Source organism: Podarcis erhardii, assembly GCF_964252035.2.
Source record: "Podarcis erhardii genome assembly, chromosome: Z".
NCBI classification, from domain to species: domain Eukaryota; kingdom Metazoa; phylum Chordata; class Lepidosauria; order Squamata; family Lacertidae; genus Podarcis; species Podarcis erhardii.
This window is the reverse complement of record NC_138504.1, coordinates 23741468-23762121: the sequence shown is the minus strand read 5'-3', so window position 1 is coordinate 23762121 and position 20654 is coordinate 23741468. Positions and strand designations below refer to the sequence as shown.

At 40.3% G+C, this 20654-nt stretch overlaps 2 long non-coding RNA genes across 3 annotated transcripts in view; one reads left to right on the top strand and one right to left on the bottom strand.

The window, feature by feature from the left end:
* The window catches only part of LOC309334112, a 200011-nt gene that overhangs the window by 62722 nt on the left and 116635 nt on the right, over positions 1-20654 (top strand). The gene's annotated exons all lie outside the window — the stretch shown is intronic.
* The window catches only part of LOC309334044, an 89010-nt gene continuing 77993 nt past the window's right edge, over positions 9638-20654 (bottom strand). For both annotated transcript variants that reach the window (XR_014152789.1, XR_014152790.1), the window contains 2 exons: positions 13211-13299; positions 9638-10707 (listed from right to left, as the gene is read on the bottom strand). This is a non-coding gene — a long non-coding RNA (uncharacterized lncRNA). The remainder of the gene's footprint in view (positions 10708-13210; positions 13300-20654) is intronic.

Here is a 20654-nt window from a genome sequence, read left to right as displayed (position 1 = left end):
GCTGTAATAATGAGAAAGTTATGTCCTACTTTTTTTTAACCCGTGTTGACCACCAATGGGATTAAAAAATAATAATCTAAATGATTTGGGGAACTTTATCATTTTAAGTTTTGATTATTTGCAGTTTTGAATTTATATGTTTTAACTTAATCTTCCATTGTTTTATTTGCGTATGTGATTTATATTGTAATGACTATCTGGCTGATTAATTGGGTGGTTTAGGATTGTAGCCTTATTTTAATTTCCAGTTTATTGTTCAGTTGTTATTGTTTTTAACTGTATTTATATAGGCAACCCAATGATGTAGAATGCAATACTATAATGCAAGAACAAATACAAAGGTATGGCAACATAAACATTTTATAACCCACAGTTACAAGAAAGAGATTGCAGTTTACAAGAAGAAACAGTAGCAAGGGAAGGATAACAATATTTTACAGTTACCAGTTATAATTTCTTTGTGTAAAGTGATTCTCCTTTGAGTAAGCTGTGATGATAGATAGATAGATAGATAGATAGATAGATAGATAGATAGATAGACAGATGATAGATTAGATAGATAGATAGATGATAGATAGATAGATAGATAGATGATAGATAGATAGATAGATAGATAGATAGATGATAGATAGATAGATAGATAGATAGATAGATAGATAGATAGATAGATGATAGATAGATGATAGATAGATAGATAAATGATAGATATAGATAGATAGATAGATGATGATAGATAGATAGATAGATAGATAGATAGATGATAGATAGATATAGATAGATAGATAGATAGATAGATAGATAGATAGATAGATATTCCAAAGTGTGTTTAGCAAAGACAGAATACACTAAAAAATAGATTCTGGATTGAGTTGCTTAAATTCAGAGATGGGCAACTTGTTACCCTCCAGATGTTGTTGGACTACAATGTCCATCATCTCTGACTATTAACTAGGGCTTATGGGAGCTGGAGTTCAGCAACATGTGAACAGCTGTGGCTGTACTCTGCAGTCCTCTGCATCCTTACAACCTACTTGCTAGCTAATCAATGAAATAATTGCAGCTGTCTTCTGAGTAAACATGAATAGAACATATTCACATGACAGACAAAAAAAATTGTCTTGTAGGAGAAATGTGTAACTTCTTTCAGTAGCATGAGACTGCAGACTTAGGCACATGGAGGTGTTCAGGGGAGGAGGGAGATGCAAAGTTAGCTAGTTGTGTCAGAAAAGGAAATATAGTTCATGTGGTTGAGGTGAAGCAGGAATGGAAAAAAGGCGAGCAAGCAGGCCATACAGCTGTGCAGGGACAGCTGTGCATGGCACATACAAACAGAGAAGTGGGAAGGAAGTGGATGGTATATTTTAATAATAGAGAGTCTCTGGCATGGCCATGGTCATCACTAAGAAAAGGGGAAAGTGTGGAGAGACAAACAATTGTGTATTGTTTTTGGCACCCATCTGTCTCAGGAGACAATGGAAGAATGCGCCTGTATCCACAGCCTCAAACCATTAGAGAGTTACAGTGCATGCTGCTGCTGTAGAAATAGATATGGGAGATACAGGTACATGTTTTATTGCAAGTGTCGCAGATGAAGGCGTCTGGTTTTGCTGCTACAGTTGCACCATGGTGCTTCTTCTCCCTGTGCTCCTCCCAGCAGTCATTCTTCCTCTGGTCACTGCTGTGGATACAAAACCTGACTGTCTGTCTCCAAGCACTGCAATTACCGTATTTTTCGCTCTATAAGACGCACCAGACCACAAGACGCACCTAGTTTTTGGAGGAGGAAAACAAGAAAAAAAATATTCTGAATCTCAGAAGTCAGAACAACAAGAGGGATCACTGCTCAGCGAAAGCAGCAATCCCTCTTGCTGTTCTGGCTTCTGGGATAGCTGGGCAGCCTGCATTCGCTCCATAAGACGCACACACATTTCCCCTTACTTTTTAGGAGGGGAAAAGTGAGTCTTATAGAGCAAAAAATACAGTATCTGCAAGAGATTCCCATATAGCAGGGTTAATGTTGCCAGCCTTCATGTTGCTGTTGCAGACATCTTTGTAATGCAGAGCTGGTCTGCCAACAAATATGCATGTCATTGTCTTAAATTACTCATTGGCCTAAGAGATCCAGGCTGACAGGTAACTAAATAGCAGTGCTTCAATGAATGAAGCCGAGTCATTATGTTAGCTCCCTTGCTGGCTGGTTGCTGTTGCTTTGCTGGATCCCTGGGTCCAGATCACAACCTCTCAATCTGTTTGGCTTCTCCCCAGGATCTAACATTCTGTTGGCCCCAGATACCTGCCTCTCCTCCCACTGCACCCTTCAGAATTCTTCAAGTCTCTGATCTCCTCCCACCTCTCCTCCCCATCTGACTACTCCCACCCAAATGTCTCAACAGGACTCCTGACACATGGATCCAGAACTTAGTTCTGTGTTACTTTCTCCATAGATGCATCTCATTCTTGCCCTAATTCAGTACTATGCGACCCTGATAAGCACATATCCCGGCAAGCTGGTTGATAGCAATATGAATGCACACATTACTTTGCATCACATTTAATATCAAGGTTCGGGAAGAATTACTGTTCCTGACAAAGATCGTTTCTGGTATCTCAGGGAAATCTCATTGATCCAAAGTGCGAGTTTATAATGAAAAGATATTTAAAGCAAGATCTTGCTCTTTCCTGAGATAATATAAAACAAAATTGGACACCCACTTCTTTTTATTGCTAGCAAGTGTAGATATTAACTCTGCATTGCTATTAGGGCTGAGCCAAAAGTGGTCTACCAAAGTTTTCCAGGAAGGAAGGGACTGAAACTCTCCAACTTCTCAGGAGAAGCTTGAAAATTAACCCTCACCACAAAATCCAGAATTCTGTTTTCTGAAAAATTACATGTCAGTATTAATTAGTATTACCAGTTGCAGAATAAATGTCAGTACCCAGTTCAGAGGATTTGCACATATGTTTGCAGATAAGCACAACCCCTGTTCTTCCATGGAAACAGCTCATAAAGGATTGCCTCAGGGTTCAATGCATTGTGCCATATTTTGTGCCAGTAAAATGCTGGTGTTTTTTGGCATTGCTGTGCCAAAATCTGCCTTCTACTTTCTGAATAGCTTTCATCCCCTTTGAAAGGGTTTCTCTTTTTCCTGCTGGGGAGAAAGTTTGGTGAGAAAAGCCTTTATATGAGTAAATTACACATACACATGTGCTGGATTATTGCAATGTGTTCTTTGTGGGGCTGCCCTTGGGCCTGGCCTGGAAGCTCCAGCTGGTGCAGAATGCAGCAGCTAGAATGATGATGGCAGCCAACAACATGTGATACGTCTGCTAAAAAGTTCTTCAGTGGCTGCCCATATGCTACTGGGGCAGGCTTGAGGTTCTTGTGTTGATATAGAAACCTCTAAAAAACTTGGATTCAGTATACTTTAAGAACCACCTGAGCCCTTATATCCCAGTTTGATCAGTGAGATCATCAAGATGAGTGCTTTTAGTTGTATCCCATGTTACGGAAGAACAACTAGCCTCCACTAGCCTCTACAGCATTTAGGTGTTGCTGGTTCTGTACTGTGGAACTGTCTCTTCCAGCCTTGTTTTGTCAAACATGCTTGCTTTTGACTTTCAGGCATCTCTTGAAGACCTTTTTTCTCTGGCAGGCCCTTGCAGTTGCTTTAATTCATTTACCGTTTTGGTGATTATTTTCATTGTTTTAATGGTGTTTTGTTGTACCACTGCCTTGATATTTTATAATATGGAGGTACAGAAATACTTTTCTAAACATGAATGAATATTACATTAGGTAAAATTGCTTGCAAAAAAATGTGCATATTAGGCAAAACTGCATACAAAATTGTGTGAATTGCTGACAAAATTGCAGGGGGCTTCCCTTTAAAAATATATATGCAGAAATATAGTGAGTGGCTATTGGAATCCAACTCATATCAGCCTCAGCTGTAATTGCCGGAGGTCAGAGATTATGAGACTGGTAGCTAGAAATGTAAGAAGGCATCACTTTCCATTCTGCCCTGTATTTGTCTCATGCAGCACTGTTTATATTCCACTGCAGTTTGACTTCTGCTGTGGAGAAATTGTGTAGCTTATGTAACTTACATAATTAAGTAGCTAAATTATATTTAAAAATCATGCTGTTGTTACATTATGCAATCCCATTCATTTCAGCGCTAAGGAAAAACAATGCAAATGAGGGAGAATATAATCAGTTACATGTTATTTGTGTACTGAAAGCAACAACAGCAACAGTGAATACTGATCATATTCGCTGAAATGATTTCTGTTTCAGACATGGAATGAATAAACAAACACTGCCAGTTTCTGCTCCAATTTTTGTTTTCTTCAGAATTCTCACACAGCCCTAGTTGTAATCCAGACCATCGGCGAGGTCAAAGGTCCCTCATCCCTGGTTTATACTGCCCTTTCTTTTATTTTACTGCAAGTCTTCTTTTTTTTAAAAAAAGCATTCATGATTGCCATGTCAAGTCAATGATGTTTCCATCAAATTATAGTGCATACTGTGAATTAGACCAGGTGGTACAGAAGACATAGGTTAGAAAATTAATTAATGTCTCGTTGTTGTCTTTTTGCAAACTGAAATCAGCTCTGTTGAGAGCCAACTCAATTTGATTCCTTTTATTCCAGGGTTGTTTCCATACCAGCTCATCTTTATTGAGAACTTTGTGATTGTAACAGCTGGTGCTTGAGTTTATTCCCTGCCCTCCCCCCTGTTCTTCATCCTTTCCCCCCCTCTTTTGCATCATGTAATTTCGATTGTATATCTGAGATCAGTGACTATCTCATTTTCTTATTGATTTGTAAGATGTCCTGGGAGCCTCTTCACTGAAGAGCAGGGCAAAAAGAAAAAGGTTTAAATAAATAAATAAAATTGACATTTCTTATAAGTACACAGGAAAATTAATGAGAAAATCCACTTGTCTAAGGTTAAATATTATCCATACTTTAGAGTAGTCCTAGAATATAAAAGGGATGATTTTTAGCATGCTGCTTTTCACTTATAATTAAGGTGTAATTGGTGAGTGGTGGCTGCTTTTAATAATTTTGTATTGGGAAATTATAGCGACTTTCTCGAGGGTGCATTGAAGGAGGAAGTACTTTTGTATTGCCTTGTATAAAAGAGAGAAAATATGAAGTCCTCAATATATTATCCCAAATGGAATGTGGCCCTCAACGGAAAAAATAAATGCTGCCACTCCTGTGTAACCCAAACGCAGTATCCATTACGCAAATCCTTTGGAAGCATCTTTAACATCTCTAAAAAGAATTCCTTCTGAAACAAGAAGGCTGGTATTAGAACACTCAATTCTTTGAGTTTTGCTGCCACCAGATGCATGGACTCTCGTGTCATTAGGTCATTTTTAGAGAGACTCGGGGGAACTGATGGTTACCATACTTTGGGCAAGCCTCCAGCCAACTACAAGAGTGTGCTAAACTACAATAACAATTGATTCCATTGTGAGGTGAATGATTAATTCCATTGGGATCCAGCCAGTTGGTTGTTGCAAAGGTAACCAAGTGACGGGGTGGGGGATACTGACTCCATTCATAGCATAAAGCTAATGGCTGGCTGGGAGGAAAGAAAAACTTGGGTCAAACAGACAGGGCGGTCAAACAGACATGTATTTCTGAATCCTCAGTGTTAAGAGTCCCTTTATTTCTGATATGCAGTTTTCTTTATGTTGCTAAAATGGCACCAAGCGCACACAAGGATGAATTTAGAGCCCATGTAACTACCCTAAGCCCCTTGGTGCATTTGTTGGCTGCAGAATTTCATGACAGAATTCACACAGAAGTAATTCTGCATGCACTCCTTCTAGCATGTTGCTAATGGCACAGCAGTAATCGCTCCTCACCCCATTGCTGCAAAAGTCAACTATTTGGAAGTTACTGTTTTTTCTTCAAGGCACAACAAATGCACAGAAAGCACCTGGGGCAAGCAATATCCCAAGTAGTCTTCTCTTTTTTGCTGTTGGGGTGCCTCCCCTCACTGCCATCCACTGTTTCCTGTGATGCAGATTTAAGTGCCCAGGGTTTTCTTTTTTTAGAATGAAAAGTTCCCAGGCAAAATTAACATAAAAACAATGTCAGTCATTTTTTTTTTACAAACAAAAAACTGGTCCTAGCACAAATACCCCCTATAGCTATTTGTCTGCAATTGGCCAGGTTTACTGTGTACGGGTACTTATCTGAAGTATGCCATTTTCATACAAATTGCTCATAATGAATAAAGGAGATTAAGTGAATTATTTTTGACTACCACAAAAGTTAGCACTCTGAAATTTGACAGTTTCATGCCCTCGAAAGGGTCTGCCATGCCTATAAACGCCATCCAATTCTGCCAAAAATAATAATGAAAAATAGATGGCTACTTTTGCAGGATTTCTTTTTAAAGGTGTCCAGGGCACACATGGACACACACAAACTGGATCTATTTGTGTGACCAGGCCACGACAGCCACAGGCCCCAGGGATTGTAGGAAAGGAATAAAGACTCTGACAACGTGTTATGGAATTAAATTAGGCCACAACTTTATTAAACTTCCGAATGTAGGAAGACCTTGACTTAGGCCTTGGGTGTGTACCCCTCCCAGCCCCCCAGCTGGGGAAACTGGGGAACATCAGGGTAAATGGGATATGGGGATGCACTGTGAGATGTATGTCTAGCAGGCAGCCAAGCCCATATCCCCACACACAGGGTAGTTCACTGATGACCTTTCAGTGTATGGCCAGTGACACCCATATATATAACCCCTTTAAGAGGGGGACCCTGGAATCACCGCCACAGGGGGGTGAGACACCACTTCAAAACCACCACCAGCACCCCATTATAGGGAAGAAAAGACTAAAGGATTCCACCCAAGGCCATGAACCACCAAAGTTGTGACAAATTGCTATGGGGAAGACAAAACCTGCCAATGCAGGAAAATTTCTTCCCGGTCCTTCAACAGCAACCAGGCAAAGACTGCAGCAGCGCCCATTAAACAAGAAGAAAAAGTTAACCTGCAAACAAGAAAACATTAAACTAAGGGAGGGAAGGGTGGGTGAATCTCCTGAGCTGACTGCCTGGCTACTGTTGGCTGCACCACCTATATATTAATGGGACTGGCCTCACCTCCCAGCAATGAAACTTGACTACCAAGGCTGGGCGTGAACCTCCAAATATTAACACTGAGAGGCAGGCCAGCCCCTGTTTGCCATTAACCTCCCTCGGAACTGTAGCACCGCGTGCAATCCCACAAAGGGCATCCACAATGTAAAGTGTGAGTGCTCATTGTCTTTAATTTGGAAGGCAATGTTTTTTCTCTGGTGGAGTTATTGTGCCTTCAGATTTCATTCACATTCACATATGCTAACATGAAAAAGTTACAGCTTTTTTTTAAATCCCTCAAAATAGTGAATGAAAAGGCACAAAACTTCATTTTTTCTCACTCAGGATTCCGATTCTGACTTCATGCTGAATCAGAAACATCTAAAGTGCTTTAGTGTGGTGTAGTGGTTAAGAGCGGTAGACAATCTGGTGAACCAGGTTCACTTCCCCGCTCCTCCACATGCAGCTGCTGGGTGACCTTGGGCTAGTCACACTTCTCTGAAGTCTCTCAGCCCCACTCACCTCACAGAGTGTTTGTTGTGGGGGAGGAAGGGAAAGGGGAATGTTAGCCGCTTTGAGACTCCTTCAGGTAGTGATAAAGCGGGGTATCAAATCCAAACTCCTCCTCCTCCTCCTCCTCCTCCTCCTCCTCCTCCTCCTCCTCCTCTTCTTCTTCTTCTTCTTCTTCTTCTTTCCCAAAGCAGGATACAAAGTGAATCTGGTGCACACCGCTGCTAAATATACATGCAAGATCTACTGAAGAATGCTTTGGTTTTTCATATGTTCAATATATGATATCCAGCTGTGAAAAAACTCTGTTGTATTTTTATCATCCTTTCCTCAATTTGATTTAATTAGTAAGTTTTGACCACCTGTCTAATCAGAAATTTTAGTTCTCCGCCCTGCACTTACATACATAAACGATGCTTTCTTCATTTTAGCATAATAGCACAATTATCAAATGCAGCACTAATTCCTAAGATTGTTTTGGCAAGACCTTTGAAAATTATGAGGGATAAGGTGAAGATTGTGTAGTAAAAATAGTTTTTTTAATGGAGACAAAGAAAGGAAGGAGAGAGAGAGAGAGAGAGAGAGAGAAGAGGAGGGGTGCTACCACATATGAAATTACATCCATAGGGGAAGAAGGAGAGATTGGGCAGGATAAGAGAAGAATGCTAAAGCTGGAAGAGCAAAGGGCACAGGAAGAAACATGATGGTCCAATCACTGTTTCTTGGCCTAACCTATCTAACAGGGTTGCTGTGAGGATAAAAAGAAAACAAGAACCATATATGACACATTGAGGTCATTGGAGGATAATAGTTACCTTGTGGATCAGTACCTCCTTGTACAGTATCTTCCTTTTGGTGGCTCTGCTGCTAACATGGCTGGATGCTTCCGCTTCCTGGTTCAGAGGGCTGGAAAGGCATACCTCATCTGGTTCCACATGTCCACAGTTAACTTGTTGATTCTAATAGCCACAGAAATGACCCTTTATACTCTAATGTACATATTAGCACATACTAAGATACCCCATCTGTAAATCAAGGGCAGAACACAGCCAAGGTTATTTCCAAGTGCCATTGATTTTCTGTGGGACCTTGATTTTTGCTAACTGCAGAACAAACTGTTTATAGTGAGCTAATCCATGCAAATGAACTTAAGCATGTAGCTGGCAGCATAACTTAGAAGCATGGCTGCCAAGGAAAGGATCAGGAAAGAGTATACTTTGGCTGGGAAGGAAGAGTCAGCCCAAGGAGAAGCATCCATAGGATTTAGACTGCAGCACTGAAAAACAAATGTACGCACCACAGTAAAAGTTCTCCCATGCAAGCCTCCCGTGAAAATTGTGTTATTGCTTAACCTTATTCACTGCTGAAGGTCCAAGTAATGATTTTGTGTTCCCCATTTTGTCTGAAACACTATGTAATGTCTGAAGAGGTTGAATCATTTCTACTTTTCTCCCTCTTTCATTCTCCAGTAGTTGCACCAGAATAGCACTCTATCAAAAGAAAAGAAAGAAGTGTTGAAAGTCGAATTCCTCTGAAGAAATATTGAAAGGAGCTTCATTCAGTTCAAGCTGCTAAATGGTTTTATTTCCCATTTTGCTTTCCAGAGCTTGGAATGCCATAAAATAAGTTTTTGTGATTTGTGCAGGGCATGAGTAATGAAACACACATTTTGTGTTTGCTATGACTACCACAGTAACTCTCTCTAACAGTTCCTAATTGTAGAGAATACACAATAAGATAATTGGGGGGGGGGAGCTTTCATTTCCCCCACTATGCAATTGAAATATATAAACAATCTATGATGCCAGCCCATAATGCACTGAACACTTGCTTTGTATGTAGGTAGCCATGTAACGTCAGGTACAAAGAAGCAAACCTATGATTTTTGAAAATGAGGAACAAGTTGACCTCCATCACATCATTGACCTAAGCAAGTATATTTATAATAGGGTTGTGAATCATGTGTTGGAGGTTATCAATAAATACTTCTGAGAAATCTATTATCTTCCTTAACAAAATACTGTTTGCCCAGAAGTTTTTTTAAAAAGAAAAAAGAAGTCTGTCTTTATTATATTTTATTTAAAAAAAGACTATTATAACTTTTAGCCTGGACCGCCAAAAATCATGGTTATAGCGTAAATCCTCAAGAGGTAGTGAGCCTCCAGATTGTAACTCCCTGGTAGTGGAGAATACAAAATATCTGCAGAACTGTCATCAAGTACACTCGGACTGCATTCACAGACAGTTTATTTCATTTTCCAGCTGTTTTCCTAACTGTTCATTTCCACATTCTGTTCGAGCTTTCACATGATAAAGCACCACTTCTGGAAAACTAAAGGATCATAGTGCATGTTTAGCTCTCATTTCTGTGTTATTTCATTCAGGGCAGGGGCAGGGGCAGAAAGGGTGGAGGAGTAGTGAAATTGTCCCACCATGTTCGTTGTTGTGCCATACCACACCTATTAGCCTGAATGAAATTTAGTGAGACATGGCAGCGCATAGGACAAAAAGCCACCATTCCACAACACAATGCAATGTAAAAAGAACATTCAAAACTGGGACAGAAACCCTAGCATTATAATTTGAAATAGTAACAGAATATTCCCACTTCTGAATGCACAATCAGAGATGGATTTAGGGCAGTGCAACCGGTTCTGTCACATTGGGCACCAAGCCTAGGGGTGCTGCGGGGTGTTACAGCTTATAACTTAATGAACTGAGCAAAATGGAAGGTGACAGTGTGGGAGCCACCAAATTTTGACCTTGCACAGGGAGCCGCTGAAATTTGAAAGACCAAAGTCCAGCCCTGGCAGAATTATCATGAATATTATTGTGTTACTTGTCCTGATTATACTGCTAGCGGTTCTATCCTGCATTATAACACTTCTTTTACACTGCATTACCCCCACCCTCAATAGACAGACAGACAGACAGATGATATAGATTCTATTAGGGTTGCCATATGTCCTCTTTTTCCAGGGCACGCCCTTTTTTCATGGGTAGAGTTGTCATAGTGATCCATAGTTAAAAGTAAAAGTTGGCAAATGTCTCCTCTTTTTCGCTCTTCAAAATATGGCAACCCTATAAAAACAAACAGAAAAAGAAGAAACATACATGAAAACGTAAAAATAATGTTACTTACAAAGTGGGGCACATATCTATCCTCCCTCCCCTCCTTTTTAACAAACTTTGTTGAAAATGTTAAAAACAATTACCAAACACCATGTGTTGTCTCAGTTTCTCATCAAGACTGTAAAATGTGATGAGACACTAGTAAATATATTTATTTATTTATTTACTTCTTTAAACATATTTATTTGCATGTTCAGACCCAGAGAACTCCCCCCCCCCAAATAAACACACATTTGACTCAAATTTTAGTTTTGGTTTTTGGCAGAATTTAGGCCACAACTTTATTGATTACAGAAAAGTGAGTGGTTGCATAAGCTCTGGTTTGACTAGCAGGGAACCAGCATAGGTCAGCCAAGGGTGAACACCTGAGGTAGGTGAAAAGCCCGGGAACAGACTCTGTTCTCTCCCCAGATGCTCCCCTGGTCTCATGCACGGGCACAACCCCCTCTTGGGGGTTGACCAAACCAAGTTGAGTCCCTGGATTCCTTTAACGTAATACCCTTCTCATAGGGATGGCGAGACCGTTTTCCCATCCCTATCACCTGAACCAGAGCCTATCCGCAACCTTACAAGTTGTGATGATTTGCTACGTGGCAGGTGAAACCCAAATGGCAACAGCCAATCAGCCAAGTGAGGAAAATTTCTGCTGTGCCCCTGTCCCAACGACAGACGACACACGACGGCATAGCAAGGTCAATCGCAAAATGCCCCCAAAATAGTGGACCTGACTTTGTTCAAGCCTGTGAGTTTTCTATAAATCCAAGCTGTGCCTGGGCCTCCCACCTCAGGCCTTTGTTGGACTTCCCATCCACTTGCCCTGTTCTGAGTGTCCACCCCAAAGTTGAATGGGCCAGTTTGTGTATGCACCTTGCTATGGTATACTTTTTATCTACCTCATAGGAATCGTCACAACTTTTGGCGGATAAGGCATTGGGGTGGTGTTTCCCATCTGGTGGTCCACACAGGGACCGATGGGCCACAGTGCCCTTCTGGGTGGTAGCCCTGACAGGTCACTCCAAGTTAATGTATCACCCTCAATCTAGGGTTGATCTATCAACCAGCAGGATTGATAGCTGATACATATCCAATGCCTTCACCAAAGCCTACTTACATCTGAAATCAATAGTAGTTGTGGCCTATGTCAACCCAGAACTAATGCCCTGCATCTTATTTCTGCCCTTCAGTGGCCCTGCCCATGCTGCATGCTTCCTACACATGGGTCCACACTAACAACTCAGGTTTTATGCATCTAGATGTCCTGATCTTACAGGTTACGTACACCTGACAACCATTGGCATTGGTTGTCCCTTTGTATTATGGAGCATCCTTTAGCTCTGAGTTTATAAAAGAGACAAATTTACACTAACAGCCAAAATTTCTGTTATTTTTTACAGGTGTGTGTGTGTGTGTGTGTGTGTGTGTGTGTGTGTGTGGTATTTCAATGTAACCTCATAGCCAATGATTTCTGGGTGGTATCCATTATTTTTTTATTTTTGAAAATGCAATATTAAAACAATAAAAAGGCAAATGCAGCATAAAAGACAACAAAGAACAGCAGAGGGAGAATAAATAAAATGAATCAATATCATAAAACTCTCATAGCACAAGCAAATCCTAACTTATTGTTCTTAGAATGGGGGGGGGGGGAGGTCATTTCTCCTCCTCTTAATCCGTGAAGGCTTTTGAATATACAAGTACAGAGGGTAAATCTTTTCTTAAGTGCCATAAAGAGTATAACCCTTAAATGGTATAAGGCAACCAAAGCAATGCAATTGAGGTAGAGAAATTTAAATCTTTGATCTATGTAGCTTCTGAAAAAGATGTTTTGCTTAAGCACAGTGTAGCCAAGTATGAATTGACAGAGGTATAATCACTGGTGGTTGGTTCCAGCCTTGTGACAGGTAGGCAGTTCTAGAAAAAGATGTGCACAAGGAATGAGATTCAATTCTGTATGCTTCAATCATTTTTCACTGTGCAGAAAAAGTTATGGGGAAAATGAATGGAGAGTACATGAAAGCCATATGCATTGTTAGCAAATGAAGACACTGTTTGCATATGATAATTTCCATGTTCACGGGATACCAAATTTATTTAGCAAGGCCACAATCCACATAATTCAGAGAAACTGCTTTGCCAGAACCAAAAGCTTGATGTATTCAAGGTCTTCCTTAAAATGCCGCAAAGAGAAACTTTGCTGCACGAATTAAGCATTCCTTGTGATAAAAGACATTCGTGTTGTTTATAGCACTTTTTTCGTCCCTATATGGCAAAGTGAAAAATGTATTTGAGGCCAAAGGAATAGCATATCTTGGCAGAGCGGCTTAAGCAGATTTCCTATTCACTGAACAGATAAATGAAGCCAGAGAAATACGTTAGAGAAACTGCTGCTTTGAATGCTAGCCCATTGCCTCGTGATATCCTCCGCAGGAAATAGACAATCACAGGTACTCACTGTCAAATCCAGTTTCCAGCTGAGATGCAGAGCCTGCTGCACGCATTGCAATACAACCTCTGTCCTTCTCCCTTTAACCAGTTGTTTCTCTTTGGTATGAAACAAAATGGAAATATACAAGACAGAAACAGTTATTTCTTTCACAGCTGGTGACTGATAATGGGGCGGTTACACCACAAAGATAATAACGGTACAATAATATGTATAAAGATGTTTTTATGAGCTAAATATCTTTAAATGCAATAGGCAGTATCTTTTAAAAAGAATCATATGTGGCATTTGAGTACTATAAACAACAGAGGGTTTGTGACATTATTATTTTTAAGAAAACCACATTTATTATGGCACAAATGTTGACCAGTTGATTTCTACTGACACATGAAATGTTAGCCTGAGTTGCAGTGTGTGTGTTTGCACATGCATGTGCACATCAGAGTGCAAGGCTGCCATCATGCAGCCCCTATTGGAGGATTTGTAATGCTTCATCACAATCCTGGATTTGCATGAAGTCAGGGCAGAGTAATGAGTAAAACAGAATGCAGGTTGCACAACACCATGACTATGGAATAGGAGTGAGAAGAGAGAAGAGAGAAGAGAGAAGAGAGAAGAGAGAAGAGAGAAGAGAGAAGAGAGAAGAGAGTTGGAATGTGGCCCAAGGGTCATCTGTTCCAACCCCCCAAAGAAAGTGATGACTTAAAACAATGGTAGATGCTTCAGTAAAGCAAGGATGAGAGAGGGAACAGAGAAGAAAATTGTGATTTTAAACAACAGCAGAGGTTTGGGGAAAGTACCTTAATGTGATGGAGTATTTGAAGGTTCTGCATCATTTTAGCTTAGGCAAACCGATTCCACTTTCCAAATTGCTAGGAGAGTTGGAATGCAGTTATTATTTGGTTTTCACATTGCTCTGAAATTTCTGAGGCTCAGCTCAGAAATGTGCACCAACATGAGTGTTTTATATTACAATGCATGCAAAAATGCATATTTTACGAAAATGTGTTAATGTGTGTTTTGGATAAGCTTTGCAAAGGAAAGGGCAAGCTGATCTCCTTGAAAGCATGGGTTCTCTGAATGTCACCAGATCTTATCCTTGTAGCCAATATGGCAACACTAACATACACATGAAACAATGTGGTGCTTTAGATGAGGAACTTATGTAAATTGGAATCAAACGTTCCAGAATGTCAGTACAGACTTTTCTCACCATTGCCTCTTTGCTATTTTAAGCAATGTGGAATAGCTAATGCTAACCAAGCATAACATAAAAAGCAACTCGTGGCAGAATTAAGCTCAGTGGGCATCTTAATGAAAATGGGTTCAAAATGAAGACCTGATTGAATAATTCAGTAAGTACCATGTGAAGAAACTTAAAAAACACAAGCAACCCCCAAAAAACTATTCAAGTCTACAATGATTTGTGATCTGGAATGGGAAAGGATTAATCAATTCTTGCTATTTTCTTTCTCATTCAAATGTGAATCATAGAATCATAGAACTGTAGAGTTGGAAGTGATTGTGAGGATCATCTAGTCCAGACATGTTCAACTGGTCGACTGCGATCAACAGGTAGATCCCCGGGTGATCGTGGTCAGTCACAGGATCCTTATTGATCATGGGATTAAAAAAAGGGGGGGTTGAATGTCTCTGCTCCCCTCCCCCCTTTCTCAGTTCCTCCATCGCATCATGCGGGCGGTCATTTTGCGTTTGTTGATGTTGATTGTGGATACAATGATTGTCTATTTCAGTGTGTGCGTTTTTTAGTTGCGTTTTTTTTCAGTGAGCGATGTATGGCATTTCCCCGTAAAAAAAAGCTCAGCAACTCTGGTCTGTCCCCCCCTTCTACCCACGCTCCTCCTCCCTCCAATGACAATGGATAGATCACTGCTAGATTTTTTTATACTGGGAGTAGATCGCAGTCTCTTGGGAGTTGGATGTTCCTGTATCTAGAAGCATACTACCTTTAACAATGGATATGGAACATAGTCATTGTGGCTAGTAGCAAGGACTTTTTTTCAGCTGGAACTCGCCAGGACTCAGTTCCGGCACCTCTCAGGTTGGCACCATTGCCTTTGTAAAAGAACAATGGAGGTGTTCATGGTAAGTGCTGGCACCTCTTTTTCCAACAAAATACCATTGGTCAAGTTTGCTAGGGCTGATGCACTTGCAGTTCAGCAACAGCTGGAGGGCCAAAGGAGCCCCACACCTGCATTAGATGGCAGTGTGTATTATTTCTCTTATTTCAAAGTGTGGTTAGTCAGCCCTGCTGCATTGGAATCTTTCCTTCCCATTCCATGCATGGAAAATTTAACATAATCTAAGCAACAGCAAGGGAAGGAGTTGTTCCAGTGAATGCATCTGAACCCACAGGCATGCCACCACTCGCATTTATTCACACACTTTTGGTAGTTCAAGAGATATAGGATCTTTTGCTAGAGTTATGTGTGTTTGTTATGTGTGTATGTTGTTGTGTTAACCCTTAACCATATACCCACAAGAAGTTCTCACACAAAAGGAATAATTGACCCCACCTATTGACCCCACTAAAGTCTGTCTTTACAGGAAAATTACTGTAACTATTGTTATGAAATATGCCAGGCTCCATCTCCTCAAATGAAGGGATAGCTGCTTCTGTAAATTTATATAATTCTAGCAGAGGTTTAAAACATTATAGATTTACTCTTTGTTTTGAAGGGGCTCCTGTGCCTGTAAATTCCATCCACTTTTGTCAAAAAAAAGGGGGAGGTTATGGATCCCCTATTACTGTGAATGGGAAAGGCAGAACTTTGTATTATAAAGAGTGGCTTGGAACCCAAAGCACAGATTAGAGTGGAGAGAGTGTATAACATCCCAGAAACTGATCAGATATTTGTATGTGTATGCAAGGCAAATCTTTAAGCCTCTACACACCTCTACTATGGTTATAAACTGGTAAGCTTGGCTCCTTTAATGAGAAGGATGACCACTTTCCAATATTGCTAGAAGCTCCTAAAAAGCATATAGCCTTATCTTTTCTTGTACAGCAATTCCTGGAGGGAACAAGGATAAGACTGTTAAAAATGTATTTTCTAACTTGAGTCAGTTAAGCTGCATTGATAACAGACCTGGGCTTTTTTCTTTTTTTCTTTTTTTGCCTTGAGATACAAAACCCATCCAGCAGTTTATTTTTATGCTAACTTATAATAATTTATTCAGGTGGAAGTGGGTGCGTATTTAATGAAATGCATCACAGTGGTCACTGGTTTGTGTTTTTAGAAAAAACCATTTGAAGCAGTTTTAGGAAACACAAAAGCAAGTTGGATTGGTTGGGAAATGGGTATTTTGGGTGACACACCCCTCATTGAGTAAAACAATGTGAAGTCATTCACACATTGAGAGCAAATGTTATACTGCTTCTTTTGCCCTTAGTAGTGCCACATGTAGCCACTTCTGACCAGCTATGCATTGGTGTGATGTCAGTCACACATTAATCGCTGACAGGGTGTGTGCGCGCCAACTTTTTAACCATTTACTATCCAATATTCCCCACCCCACCCCAGGCCTGAGGTTTCCCAGTTGTGAAGAAAGAATTCAAACACGGTTCAGCTGTCTTCTTGTCCCTTGTACCAGGCAGCAAAATATTTTGAGCCAACCCTGATCAAAGTAAGCACGGTTCGCCTTGAGTAGCCTCCCCCAAATTGATTCTTCTTGTACCCCATTCCTCTTTTCCTCTTCCTTAGACAGTTCTGTGATGGCTGACTGTTGCAGCTCAATATAGTAGCTGCTGACATTGATGTCCATACCCTGATCTTCAGCTACAAAGCCTGCAGCTCTGAAAACTTGTGGCGGCAATCTTTCCCTGGAGACCCTCTTGGCCCAGAGCTCTTCAGGGATGCGTCACATTTTTCTCCTCACCAGCCATTCAAAACAAATCACAATGGGGGAAGAGGTTGTAACTCAGTGGCAGAGTGCACAGTTTGTGTCTTAAAGACCCAAGGTTCAATTGCCAACATATCCAAGGAAAGTTAGGAAGGAGTGTAATGCTGAAGATGTGCTGCCAGTTAGCATTGGGAAAAATTGAAATAGATCATAGGAGGGGAACCTCAGACATGGGGCCCAAGTGAGACCCCAAGACTTTCTGTCTTACCCTTGAGACTCTCCCCACACCATTGCCCCTCCCTAACCACACTTATGCTCCAGTTACAGATAGGTAGCCGTGTTGGTCTGCCATAGTCAAAACAAAACAAATTCCTTCCACACTTATGCTGTTTTCCTAGAAAAAGAAATGCCAGAACTCACCATGAACACCTCCCTTGTTCTCTTGTAATAGCAATGGCACCCACCTGAGAGGTGCCACCCTAGGCGGCTTCCAACATATATAAAAACATAATAAAGCATTAAACATTAAAAACTTCCCTTTACAAAGCTGCCTTCCGATATCTACTGAAGGGTGTATACTTATCTCCTTGTCTCGGAGGTCACATAACTCTGTACCCTCCAACATTTCTCAAGTGAAAATAGGGATGTCCTAGGGAAAAGTGGGACATTCCAGTATCTAGTCAGAAACCAGGATAGCTTCTGTAAATCCAGGACTGTCCCTGGAAAATAGGGACACTTAGACACTTACACTCCATAGGCACTTTTACCTGGCTGGAATCTCTGATAGCGCCTCTTACTTGCCTGGATGAAGTATACAGAAGGGTGTGTGAGTGTGTGTAGAATGGTAAAATTCATATTTGTTGCTCCACCCACTTTTGTCCAGAGTGCTGCCCAGAAGGAAATGTGCTTCTTGTATTAAAAACATTTCCCCACTCCTATTCTAGATCAGCCAATCACCCGGCTTGGTGCTGAACAGCTTCTCATGTTCCTACAATCTGAAATCAATAGAAACATTTAGTTTCTCCATTTAGTTAAATGGGCACCCTGAGGTTCTCTGAGCAGTTCCGGCCCCCAGCACTCACCAAAACTCTGGTTTCTGTGACTACTCAAAGGAAAAGCTTAGAAACCCCATATCATCTTCGACCAAAACACTGAGATCCCTACAATTTAACAGTTTTCAGAATGGAAAAAGAGGGAGTTATTGACAGGCAGGAACAAGGCATCCCAGTTTGTGTGCTCTAAGAATAACAGTGAGAGCCAGCCATGTTAAATGAAATAAAGACAAGCTATTGAGCATAGCTTTTAGTTAAGGTCTATTTTCACCCCATTTTGTAAAGTGGTATTCAATTTAGGTAAATTGACAAAGTTCTTTTCAAACACTCATTTTTAGACTGAAACTGAAGACATATATTTATTGTCAAAAGAGCAGAAAGTTTGAGTCTTAGAAGGGAAATAATAATTGGCATAAAACTTGCAACTTTTTTTTGTTACAGAAAGATTCTTTGGGGGGGGGGGACAATGCACAGAAACTGCAAAGGTATTAATTATCCCAACACTTCACAGATCAGCCCTACAAATGTGCCATCAGGATGTTTCAAACAATCTGTCTTCGAAATAACAAAAGAGCTATTTTTATGAGATACATATTTCCACATTTCCACATTTCCCCCTTACCCTTAAAAAGATTGCAACAGTGGAAGGAAACCATGGAAGTCTCATTGCACCTGAGGATGCTTGTAGTTGTCTAGTGATGTCTGATGGAAGCATTTTCTCCCCTTCTTTATCACTGCAGCATCCCTCCACAGACTCAAAATATTTAATTACACAGCTGGGCAATTTGTGGAGTTGTAGTTAACTTATAGAAACCAATAAATATTTTTCATTTGTTGGTTAAATGTCCACAGTGGGGCTTAGTTTTGCTTAAAATAGGAATGTTCCAATACTGCTACTTTGCTACTTTGGTTCTAGTTCAATAATAAAGAGGCATAGTTTTTGCCCTTTGGAACAAAAAAAAATAAAAAATCAATTTCCTTAACTCCAGTGGGCTTTCTTAACACCGACTCCAAGGATTTTTCATTTAGTTGAGTAGGTTAGTCAAATTTATCTTATTCAAGATAAATGTTTTCTTCGTATGGCAGAAATATCAACACTTCCTGGGCCTGTGTAATCAGGTTTTAATGGAGGCATATGAGAATGCTTCCTTTATAACAATTAATTGAGGACAACAGAAGAGCCCTGCAGGAAAGGGCTGACACCCTGCTCTCACATTGGCCAACCAGATACCTATGGGAAACCTGCAAGCTCTGCCTGTCTTATCTGCTACCAAGCCAGGTTCAAGGTTCATGTATTGATTGACAAAGCCCTGAACAACTTGGGGATAACCTGAACCCTTAGATCCCAAGTCAATCACTCACTAAGATCATATGCAGGAGCATCTTTGGTCTTTCCCAGAGTTTGTGAGGCTCATTGGACAACAATGAGAGATGGAGCCTTCAGTGCCATCAGCTCAGTTCTGTGGAACACCCTGCCAATTCAGCGGGCACCGTCTGTGCCAACTTTTAAATGCCTGATGAAAACTTTTCTATTCTGCCAGGTCTATGTGGGAAATTAAGAAGAACACATCCCCCAACAAGGGTCTATTGACATTTGTTTTTAATTTCTTTTTATGATTTTATTGTTTGATTTTATGTTTTCATATAGTTGTCAACTGCTGTGATATATTTTTTCTGAGACGGCATATATAAGCATTCAAATAAATAAATAAGATCTCACTGGTAATTCCTAACAAGTGGCATTCAGAGGAGTATTGCCTCTGATACCAGAGGTAGTGCATAGCTATCATGACCTATAGTCATGGATAATCTTATACTCCACGAATTTGCCATCCAGGTTGGTGGCCATCATGAACAGTATCTTTTGGGAGTGAGTCCCACAGTTTAATTATCTGCTAGGGATGAGAAAACTTTTTTTTTATTTCTTTTAGTTTCTCATTGTTCTACTCTTAAGTTTGGTTCTTCACATTTCTGCATCAGTTTGTAGCTTTTTAAAATGTTAAGTCCTTATGAAAATCCATTAGCATTTTATGTATCCTTATTACACATGTTTTTATGAAATTTTCCTAATATACACATTTTGCAAAGCATTTTTCATAATATATTTTTCTAACACTGGAAATATATTAAGTATAATACTGTGAAACAGGGAAGTCAAATGACATGGTGAAGCCAGGTTGGGGGAGGGGTGAAATGAAGAAGGAAACAGCCTCTCCAAATTTCCTTGTTTTCCAGAAACAGTCCCAGATTTACAGAAGCTGTCCCAGTTTCTGATTTGATCCCAGAATGTCTGACTTTTCTTTAAGATGAAATGTTGGAGGGTATAGAGTTATGTGACCCCCGAGCCAAGGTGATAAGTAACTATATGACCTTTAGAAGACATCTGAAGGCATGTATAGGAAAACTTTTAATGTTTGATGTTTCATTATGCTTTCAAATGTGTTGGAAGGCACCCAGAGGGGTGGGCCAACTCAGTCAGATGGGTGGGGCATAAATAATAAAATGGTGGTGATGATGGAATAGGAAATCCCTATTTT